Below are 11,565 nucleotides of genomic sequence, written 5' to 3' on the forward strand. Positions count from 1 at the left end.
CTGCAGAGGTCTCCCTTTCCCTCCAATGAACTGTCTCATCCTTTCCCTCACTCTCATCCTTCTCCTTTGGTTGATAAACTTCTACTTTTGACTAATGAAAATGTTACTAATGCAAATGTTACTTCCTATGAGACCTTTTATCAACTCTCCCAAAAGAAGTTCAATAGCATATTGCACTGTAAACATATGCATGGCTACCTTTGTCTTCTAGACTATGAACTCCTCCTAGGTAGAAATACTGCTTTCCACCACCACCACCCAGCTTTATTGAGTCATAAGTGATGAATAAGAAATAGTGCTTTGTGTACAACCAGAGATATGAAAAATTGGGCTCTATATGTGTAATATGAGTTGTAATGAATTCTGCTGTCATATATAAAAAATTAAAATTTAAAAAATAGTGCTTTATTCATTTCATATGTGGAAGGGCTAGCACAGTGTTTAACTATTGTCAGATTTCAGTAGACTTTGGTTGAATGAACATTCACTGGAAAGAAACAAACAGTAAAGTATTGTAAAAATGGCAAGTAATTTATTCAATCACACATGAGAGCCATACACAAAATTTTAAAAATTCTATTTCTGTGCTGCATAGGGCCAAGAAAAGCTGTCAGATCTTTGAGATTGATGGCAAAAATAATAAGAAAAATGAGAGGGACTTGAAAAGGAAGATTGCATTCTTGTGTAACAGCTTGAAAAGGCCCTAAAATTTATAAAGAGCAAGCAGATGAAGGGAACTGCTTTAAATTTTTATCAAGTAAAAAATATAAATTAAAATGTAAGGCCATGAGAGAAGGGAAGTAAAGTAGCCTAGAATACCCTAGGATTGAACTTTAAAGTAAAAGATTGTGAACTTGACCTTTATCTATGGATCATGCAAGGCCTTAAAATGTGAGTATGTGGGGATGAGAGATTGGGAGAGAAAAACCCACTAAAGAAGAAGCTATTGAAGAAAGAAAAAAGTAAAGATTTGAAAATGATTATACAGAAAAAAGGAAATAAATAACAATTTATTCAGCACCTCATCCTTGTATACTGTTGGACAAAGAACAATCTTCCCCTACCTATCTGTCCTTTCTTCTTCTCCTTCTGGTTTGAGAAGGGATGTTTACAAAGCTGTGAGAGAAAAGGAAGACATGACCTCTGTGAGCCAGATTGGCAAATTTATTCTGGAGATCCAGAAAATGATAGACATTACAGCCGGATCTTTCACCTAGATAAGACCTATTTTATGCCAGACATTTGACTAGGTGTTCTATGCATATCATCTCATTTATTCCTTGTAACAATTCACTAGGGTAGGTATTATTATTCCTCAATATAGCCCCATAATTATTAAAGTATCAACTTCCAAGAACCCAGATCATGTCCTAGTTTTCTGCACAGTGGAGTGTGGTATCCAAAAGTCAGTATCTAAGAAAGGTACTTTCAAATTCCTTACTCTCCCACATGGTTGACTACTCAAGTTCTTATCAAGTCTTTTAAAGCACAAATGCAATTGTAGGAGGCAGGGCCCAAAATTCACTGCTGGCTACAACTTTTCCAATAAGTCTAATAGTGCTTAGACCAAGCTGCAACTCCATCTTTAAGACTTCAAACCTTAAGGCAGCCCTCTCTGCATACTAGACCCTGTTTTGTGGGTCTCTAGACTAACTGCAACAGAAACAGATCCCAACCACTACCAAACATGCTCCATTTTTAAAAGAGTATTCTCTGTGTCTAGTACCTCCTGCCTGCATTAGCATTCTCTGAGGGATGTCCTAAAAATGTAGACCTGAGCCATTATCCAGGTAAACAAAATCAGAATTTCCAGAAATGGGTCTGAAAATTGTTATCTTAGCAAGGTTCCCAATTATTTCTTAGGCACATCAAAATCTGACAATCATTATTCTAATCCTGCATCAATAGAGTTTATTCTGATGGAGCCAGCATCAAAGTTCTGAAGCATGAAAAGAAAGCTTACTAGAAATTTGACTTACAGCTAGAATTTCCCCATGTCTTGTAAATTCAGAACTCTACAATTCTATGAGGTAGCCATTGGAGTAGAAGCAGCAACACTACTAGAAGATATGTTACAAGTGAGTTGTGGGAATTTGAATGACATGTTCACAGCACATGTAGACTAGAAGGAGAGTTTTAAATTTGTGTATTAAATAATCACATTAACTTTTTTGTGTGGTACTGGAGATTGAACCCAATGACACTCTACACTGAGCTACATTCTCAGCTCTTTTCATTTTTTATTTTGAGACTAAATTGCCCAGGCTTGTATTGAACTTGTGATCCTCTGGAGTTTCTGGGCCTACAGGCATGCACCACTGTGCCCATCTCAGATTTACATTTTTAAAAGATCCTTCTAGTTGGTTTGGAGAAAATGTATTGGGGGGAACTGGAATGGAAGCCAAGAAGCCAAGTGAGATATTTATTGCACTAATCCAAGTGGGAGGGGACAATGGTTTGGATTAGGGAAATAGGATTAGAGATCAAGAGAAGCAGATGAATCCAGAGCATATCAGAGATAGATTTAGGAGGTAGAATTGATAAAACTTTGTGATTCTTAGCTGTAGCAAAATAGTACCAACTACCAAGTGATAACTCAGTGCAATAAAACAAAACATACACATACAACAACATGGCTCCTTCTGGGGGACCAGACAGGTCTCTGCATATATTTGCCTGATGGATGACATGATTCTGTTGAATTACTTTTGTAAATGCCTTGTGTCTGATCAAACATATGGCTGCTGTGTCCTGCAAGAAACCTTCACTCTCAGTAAGTCAGTTTAATTGCCCATTAGGGATTACTGTAGGCATAAGTGTTAAATAAAGCATGAGAAAATTTAATTTATCATTGCTGTAATGAAATCCAATTTGTTTTTGTGTGTAGTTTATCAAAAACATTTAAATTATACTTTATATATTAAATAAAATTATAGTTAGAAAATAGCACTAATCAAAATGCCCAGATAAAATTCACAAATAACAGTAAGTCCTAAAATACCACATTAAACAGATGGATCCTCACTACTGTTCAGATTTCAAAGCCAGAAAAGCCACGCGGGCGGAATATCAATGAGGAATTATGTCCACTATTCTCCTAAGGGCAAAAAGCTCTCGTTTTGATGGATAAGACTTTCTACCTAAATACACAAACATCAGGGGCAGGAAAGTTTTCTCATCCAGAGTTAGGCGAAAATATTAGATAAATATCAGTGGGTGGTAGCCAGGAAATTTCAATTTATAAAAGCAGAGCTCTTGCCTTATTTCTGTCGGCAAAATTTTCACTTTGCTCTGTGTAAACAACTCAGCTGACATGGCAGCTCTGCTGTACAACGTTGTTGAGGGTGTGGGGACTTTCCATCTTCTATTTCATCATCTCTGGTGTGTTGTCCTGTCTACACAGTAGGCCACAATGCCTGCATTTTCCAGCCAGAAGAAAAGAAGGGGAAAAGCAAAAAAGACTGTTCATCACCTTGGTCAAAGCTTTAAAAGAAAAAAAAAATATATATATATATATATATATATGTACACACACACACACACACATATATATATACATACCCACACACCTACCCACACACATATATATGCACACACATACATATATGTACATACACTGTATATATCGATATATATTATAAATATATATGCATTTGTATATATACAAACACAATTATAGTCTGTTTAGATTGAGATCCAAACAAGGGCCATACAATTTGATTGATTTTTATGTCTCTTGGTTCTATTCCCTTCTCCACTACCTTCTCTCCTTCCCCCTCCTGTTCCTTACCTCCTCCTCTCTATCCTTTGCTCTTCCCCATTGTTGAAGAAACTAGATTATTCGTCCTGTACAGCTTTTTACATTCTGGGTTTTTCTGATTGATTCCCTAAGGTCTCATGTTTGATGTTACTTTCTTCCTTCCTTGTATTTTCTAAACATATGAGTTAGATTTCCAGGCATGATCAAACTCAGGTCTGATTTCAGTGGGGGAAAAAACAATTTACTCATGTGTGGCCTTGTGCACTTCCAGCATGAGGCACATAACCTCCTTCATTCTTTCTATGATACAAGCAGTCATTAATAAGCATTGACCAGACCTAGTAATTCATTAGAGGTTGTAAAGTTGTTATTACTTCTCTGGAGAAATTTTCTCGTCATTGTTCCCATGAGATATAGCATAAAAACTTATGTGAAGGCATGCATGAGAGACTTTCATCATGTGAAGGCTGGGTAGTTGGTCAATGTGTACTTGGATTCAAAAATGCATCTGAGAAGACTGGGATTGTGGCTCAGTGGTAGAGTGCTCCCCTAGTATGTGCGAGGCCCTGGGTTCAATCCTCAGCACCACATAAAAATAAATAAATAAAGATATTGTGTCCAATTACAACTAAGAAATAAATATTAAAAAAATGCATCCTGATCCCTGAAAGAATACCCCAGGGACATCAGCTCTCAATTCATTTGTAATGCTCTGATGCCCATGTTCACATCTTCTTTATCCCTTCATTCCAAAACTAGAGTCTTCTTTGTTTTGATTTTCCCAAAAATCGCTTGATCATTCATCAAGAAAAACTTCCATGGCCCATTATTACAATTGAAGCTCCCAAATTCCCATGTGGTTGATAGTCTAATTGTTTTTATTCTTACAAAATGGATTTCTGTTGCCTTGCCTACAAGAAAATAGCATTCAGACAAAAAGGCACCATCTTTTTTATTCAACTACTTGAATGCTAAACTAGAAGAATTCAAGTACCAGCTAGATGGTTTGCTTGGATACACATTCAACTCCATGGACATAGATAACTCACGGGCTGGCCACTAAGTGGAAATAATCTGGGATGGTCACAAGTCTGCTGTATAACTAGCTGTCCCATGTTGACACATTCCTATAATGTCGCAGGACCAGTAAATTCACATTATACTTTCGAGAACAGAACTGATCAGATAGAATGACTCCTGAGAGGAGACAGTAATTAGTAATGTTTCTGCTCCATTGCTATTTATTTTTATGGCTTCAAGGCTCAGACACAACTATAGTAGGAAAGAAAGCCATTAGTAGTTACTTTCATTTTACATTCCTTTGTTCCTATGTGCCCCTCATTAATAAGATAATAAGAATTTGCCTATTTCCCAAATCCAGAGAGTGTTATATAAATCACATTTTAAATTGATTTTTGTTATATTGATTCTTTTACAATTCCTTGCAGCTTTCCAAGACCTTCAGCAATGAAAGCTATGTTGTGAAAAGAATACTAATTGCTTTCCCTGGGGTCAAGCATCTTCTTTGTAAATCATAAATCCACTAGCTACTAAGAAACCAGATGAAGAATTGGAATTGACCATTAGTCTTACAAAAGTTATAATTGAGAGTTTTTTTTTTTATGTAACTCAATTGCAGATTTGTTTTCAATAGATTTTTCTCCTCTCTTAACATCTTCTAAATGAAATAATTACTGTGACTCTTTAGACTCAGCTTATTCATTATCTTTTTTAAACTTTATGAGGCTTCCTCTCATTATCTTTTCTCAACCTAAAATGTAGGTCACCAGTGGTTTTTCCAAAGTGCACCTAAAATCCTGATTTTCTGCATTGGTTGTGGTACTGGGTTTGGCAGGTGGTAAAGAGACAAATGCTAGAATAAAACTTCCTCTCTGTATCAAACAGATTTAACCAATATCCTCTTATGTGAAGAAGCGGACTAGGGTGAATATGTTGCACCTGCCATAGAACTACTTGAATACAGATGAGCTCTCTATGTGTTATTTTAATTCTACCAAGCAAGAAAAATGGAGACTATAATTCTGTACTTGCTGGCAGAATGATACAACAAGCCACTATTAGACTTGAGTTAATGCCCGTCTTCCTGGACAACTGCCACTACCATTGGTTTGTCTATCAGGTGACTTGCCCCAATTCCCTGATCACTTCTTCCTTCAAAATGTGAAGCCTAGTTTCTCTCCTCTTGATGGGTGTCAGACCTTGTGACTCACTTCAAACACAGAATGTGGTGCAGGTGATGTCACATGAATCCCAAGGCTAGATGGCAACAAGAGTAACTTTCCATCCAATTCCCTCCCTCTCATAAAGAGGTAATTTTTAACTCGGTCTGTTGCTATGGATAGATCACTCCAGACCTGAAGATCGGAGTGTCTCAGAAGGGTGGTTTTACACAGAGTACTCTTGTCCAGTGGCTCTGGGGTTCCATTCTGAATCTTAGGTCCAGTTAACCACTTTGGACCCTTATAGAGATGCAGCTTTTCATAAAGCTCACATAACTAATAAAGGCTCTCTCTGTCAACACGTGGGAGTAACACCTCTCTGCACTCTTAGAAATCTCTTCTTAGAACTCAAGAGGCAAACATACCTATGAAAGTAAATGTACTCCCTCTAGGAGTATCTGCCCAGAGAGGCCTAAATCAGCCAAAGTTCTGTTGGGAGTAAAAGAAATGACAATTTCATAAATGGAAGCAGATTAAGAACTCTCTTTTTTAAATGCCTCTTGGCAACTAAAGTCTGTTCATTTGGTATACAGTCCCCAAATCCTCATTTGCAACGCCAATCGTAACAATCCAATTTTTAAATCACGACTTTAATGAATAAAACAAAACAGCTGCTACATAGGAAAACCCAATTATGTACGTTTTAACATGGAAATACTTATAAGAAATTTGAAGGCTGGGGTTGTGGCTCAGTGGCAGAGCGCTTTCCTAGCACCTGCAAGGCCCTGGGTTCAATCCCCAGAACCACATAAACAAAAATAAATAAAATGAAGGTATTTGAAGAAGAAGAAATTTGAAATGTCTGTTTTGGAAACTTGCAGTTCAAAGTGTGATCTCTGGACTAATAATACAGAGTCAACTTTGTGCTTTGTTAAAAACGCAGAATTTAGAGCCCTATCCCAGACTCACTATATTGGAATCTGCATTTTAACATCCCCAGGTGATTCCTGTGTATATGGAAATTCAAGAAGCCTGGTTTAGAATTCTAGCTCCCCCAATTTCCTGTGAAACTGTAGGTAGATCATTCATCCTTCTGACTTCAGATTTCCCATCTGTAAAGTAGGAAAGAGTAACATGGTTAATTCATATATTCTCATTTCATAAATATTTATTGAATATTCATTGCACTGGCAATGGACCAATGAACAAACTAAAACAAATTTTCTATTCTCTTCCAGCTTTAAAGTTTTATTTTTCTTAATCTGACTTCACGACAGATTGAATTATTTTTCTCTGGCCTTTTTTTTTTTTTTTACAATAGTAGTTATAGAATCTTGTGACTTTGCAGATGAAGACAGATATCAGAGAGAGTAGGGGAAACATTTCCTCAAGATCAGAAACCTACTTACTTAAAATTGGAGTAAAAGAATATACACATACATTAAACACCCACTGCCACCCCCGTCAGCTTGCTACAGATCCCCCTCCGTAAGGATTCAGAGATTCTCTGACTTGACTTTCAAAATTGCTCCACAAATCACTGGGAAATTTCACAGTATTTTAGAAACAGTGAGATTCTGACAGCATGTCAAGCATCGGCTGGGTATCTTCCAAATTATATCTCTAACAATAGCCCTCAGGGAAAGCTAGAAAAAATGGTACAAGTCCATCCATAATTGTGAAGCTAAAACTTGCTGCTATTTGCCACCAGCCATGGAACTAGAAACGTTTTTATCTTTTAAGTTCCATTAATAGGGCCTTGGACAGGAAAAAAGAAAATGGGGAGGGAAACAAAAGAAAGAAGGAAGATAAAGCAAGAAATGGAGGAACAGACACCGGTAGGGCTAACCTCCTTTCCTATTCAGAAGCACCAGGTCTCCCAAGCAGACTGTCTTTGGTCTAGCTCCTTCAGTTAGCAGCCAGGAAAAAAGAAAAAAGAAAGAAAAAAGAAAACAAAAGTTAAAGCTATTATTTTAAAATGTCATTTCCTTTCCTTCAGAGGGTAGATTTCTAAAGCAACTCTTTTCAAAGGCTAAAGGAAAAATTGATTTGTAAGACAAGAAACTTTGTCCTTTTTACAAAATGGCTCCTTTATTGACCCTTGAAAATAGTATTAACTTTTATTCATATGAGAAACAGGTCTTCTTCTGCCCAGTCACATCTCTGGTTCTTTCAATGTATGTAAATGTGATTAAACAATATTGTCCGAATTATTGGTAGAGAAATTTTGTCAACTAATTTATACCATTAAGTATCAGTACTTTTAAGTCTTAATGAGTGCTAGACACATGAATAGAAAAAGCATATCAATAAATATTTGTTAAATTAATAAATGAAATAATGTTCAGAAAAGCAACAGAAAAATAGCATTTAAACCCCCATCTGTCAAGGACTCAGCAGTTGGTGATATGACCAGTCACCACCTGCTCCCTCGGCAAGGCTGTTTTAATGAAAAAGGATAACATTGATTTATAGCCCTTATGCTTCCAGGATTGCTCAGTATTGTGGTCTTTTAGAAGATTGTTAAAAAGCAATTCTGGGTGAAGCAAACACATAATAGTCAAATGGTTATGTGGCTAAAAAAATCCTCCTGAACCAAACATTTACATAATGAGCTTGGTTGGTGAGTTTCAAATTATAATGAAGAGCAGGCAGAGTCTGAAGCCTTAAAGGTGTGTGTGTGTGTGTGTGTGTGTGTGTGTGTGTGTACGCCCATCTGCAATGGCTTCTGAGGCACACTGTATAAAAGTACATGCCTCAAAGAAGCTAGCTGAATGTTTTATGTTCAATACATGCTCATTAGGAGCTGCACCCATTTCTCCTGTTTACTTCATCTTCTTTTTTTATTTTTGCTGATCTTAAGGATGCAATTAAAATCCCAGTGCCTGGTGGTTTCTGCTAAAGAGATAAACAGTACCTGACCCCATGTGATCTGCTGCATGAATAGAGATCAGGATTTCATCTTCCAGCAACTCGATTTTGGATGGTTGCTAAGGAGACTATTGGCATCTCTGTGTCCTAGGTGCCCTATTGCTTGGAAAGAATTACAGCAGCTTTGCTTGTTACTTTCCCAGAGAGAAAAACTGAAAACTCATTAGGGCAGCCGACATTTTAAGATTCCACTCGTTTCTTTAATGTTTTGAGTGCTGCTGGCCTTGGAGGGTAACATGTTGGCATCTTAATGAGTGTGCTTTCATGACTGACAGGTTTGTTACAGAAAAGAGAAGCACAAGCAGTCAGTCTCTGGTACCAGATTCTCTAACCTGGCCTGTGGCAAAGGCCTGTTTTGTTATTTGTTTCCTTGTTTTGCTTTTTCAGATTTGCCCACCCCCTCAAGGTCAGAGTTGGGAGACCAAGATAATCCCAGTCTTGTTTCTAATAAGCTGCACAGCCCTGGGTGGTACCCTCTCTGACCTTCAGGATTTTTTATCCTAAGCAGAAAAACAAATTTTTGTGTGAGAATTAAAGCAGAGAATGGGAACATGTTGTCAAAAGTTACTTGTAAAATGCAAAGCAGGCTGGGTGTGGTGGCCCACGCCTGTAATTCCAGTAGCTCTGGATGCTGAGGCATGAGGATCAGAATTTTAAAGCCAACCTCAGCAGCTTAGCAAGGCCCTAAGCTTAGCAAGGGCCTTGGTGAGACTCTGTCTCAAAATAAAAAAAAATAAAAAGGGCTGGAGATGTGGCTCAGGATTAAGTGCCCCTGGGTATAATTCATTGTACAAAAAAACAAAACAAAAACTGCTAAGCAGGTGTTAGGTACTGTTCTCGGTATGATTTCTCAACTGTAAAGACTTTAATAAATATCACCACAAGCATGTCAATTAAGGAATCCTCAGGATCAGCACTCCTGGAAGGAAGCAGGAGGAAGAAAGATGGATACAGGGAGAAATGGAGCTGTGAGTGGATGCAAAATTCTCAGCCAGCTCTGAAATTAGAAGAGTCCTTCAGGATTGTTTTGAATGGGCCAAATCTTTTTCTCTCTTCTCTTACAGACTGGATAATGGTGTCCCCTAAAATTCATTTCTTAAAGTGCTAATCTCCAATGCAATGGGATTTGGAGATGGGGCCTTTGAAGAGTAATTAAGTTTAAATGAGGTCATGTGGGTAGGGCACCCAGGATGGAATTAGTGTCCTTATATAAAGAAGAAAGGACCTTGCTCTCTCTCTCTTTTCACCATGTGAGTCCTCAATGAGAAGGCGACTGTCTGCAAGCCAGGAAGAGAGCCCTCACCAAGAACCTGACCATGATGGCACCCTGGTCTGGGATTTCAGCTTCCAAAACTGTGGGAAAAGAATAAGTGCCCGTTGTTTAAATTACCCAGTTTATGGTATTTTATTATTGCAGTTCGTTCTAAGATACCCTCCATTAATCAATTATTGGATATGTGCTGCCCTCGGAAGGAGCTTGACCTTTGTCTAGCTCAGAAAATGCTGATCATCTGAAGGGCTCTCTGTGGGTAGCACATTACAGTGCTCAGCACAGTCACCATCACTATTTCTTAGTTCTCCCTAGCAACAACAAAACCTCACTCTGTCCAGCTCTTTTGTCAGCATAAATCACAAGCTCTTTATTGACTTCACATTTTGCTTGTATTTTCCACCACTCTTTGGTTCCATTCCCTTCTCTTTTTGCAGAAATCCCTTCACACAGTACTTCTTAATTACCTTTTCACCCAAAAGACATACAGAGCAATAACCTGCAGCTATTCAGCATGGTGACTTGTGCCCAAGGGAGTTTCCCCAGGAAAATGGTGAGAGGTGGGACAATGAGCTCATTCTTCTCCCATCCATCTCACGTGGCATTTAACTTTTCCAAGTCTTGAGAGCAACTCACTGTTACCTTCATGTAACAAAACCACATGGATTTAAGCAGATGAGTTTTAAGGCAAGATTTATTACACTTAAATGGTGATGGGTGGGGGACTAGGAATTGAGAGGTTATTGAAGAACTTCCAGTTAAATATGGCTGAATAACCATATATTTATATCTTCATCCCCCAAGTTCTGGCTGCAAGAATTCTACATGTATGAAAAAGGACAAAGAGAACAGTGAAGGGGAAAACAAAGAAATAGTTCAGCACTGTTTTAGAAACTAGAAAATAGAAGGCTATAGACTGAGTGTCATGGTTCATGTCTGTAGTTGCAGCACTGAGAGGTTGAGCAGGAGGAATGTGTGAGCCTGGAAGTTCAAGGCCAGCTGGCAATGTAGCAAGACTCTATCTCAAAAATAAGTGAATACATTTAAAAAATAAAATAGAAGAGGAAAACTGACTCAGCAGTGGAAGGCACAGTTTGAGTGCCTAAGGAAGGAGGCTTTTGCATCAGTTAGGGATGCATTCAGCCATGAGTAACGGAATACACGACAAGCCAAAGCTTCAGTATGTAAGGGTTTATTTTCTCTGGCCTCAAGAGGTCTAGTGGAACATGGTTACTGGCCTCAGCTCAACTCTACACCTATGCCAGGCTCTGTCTTTCTGCTCAGCACTCCCCATCTTGCTGACTTTAGTTTGCCTCATGGCCACAGGTTGGTTCTTACAGCTCCATTTATCATATGTCTGCATTGAAGAAAGAATGAGCAAAGGGGAAGCTCAGACTTCTAGTTATAGTGGTCTCTTGTGGCTA

The sequence above is a fragment of the Marmota monax genome, unplaced genomic scaffold (genome assembly GCF_021218885.2).
Source record: "Marmota monax isolate L192 unplaced genomic scaffold, Marmota_monax_Labrador192_F-V1.1 WCK01_AAM20220418_F8-fsc00011, whole genome shotgun sequence".
Taxonomy (NCBI): domain Eukaryota; kingdom Metazoa; phylum Chordata; class Mammalia; order Rodentia; family Sciuridae; genus Marmota; species Marmota monax.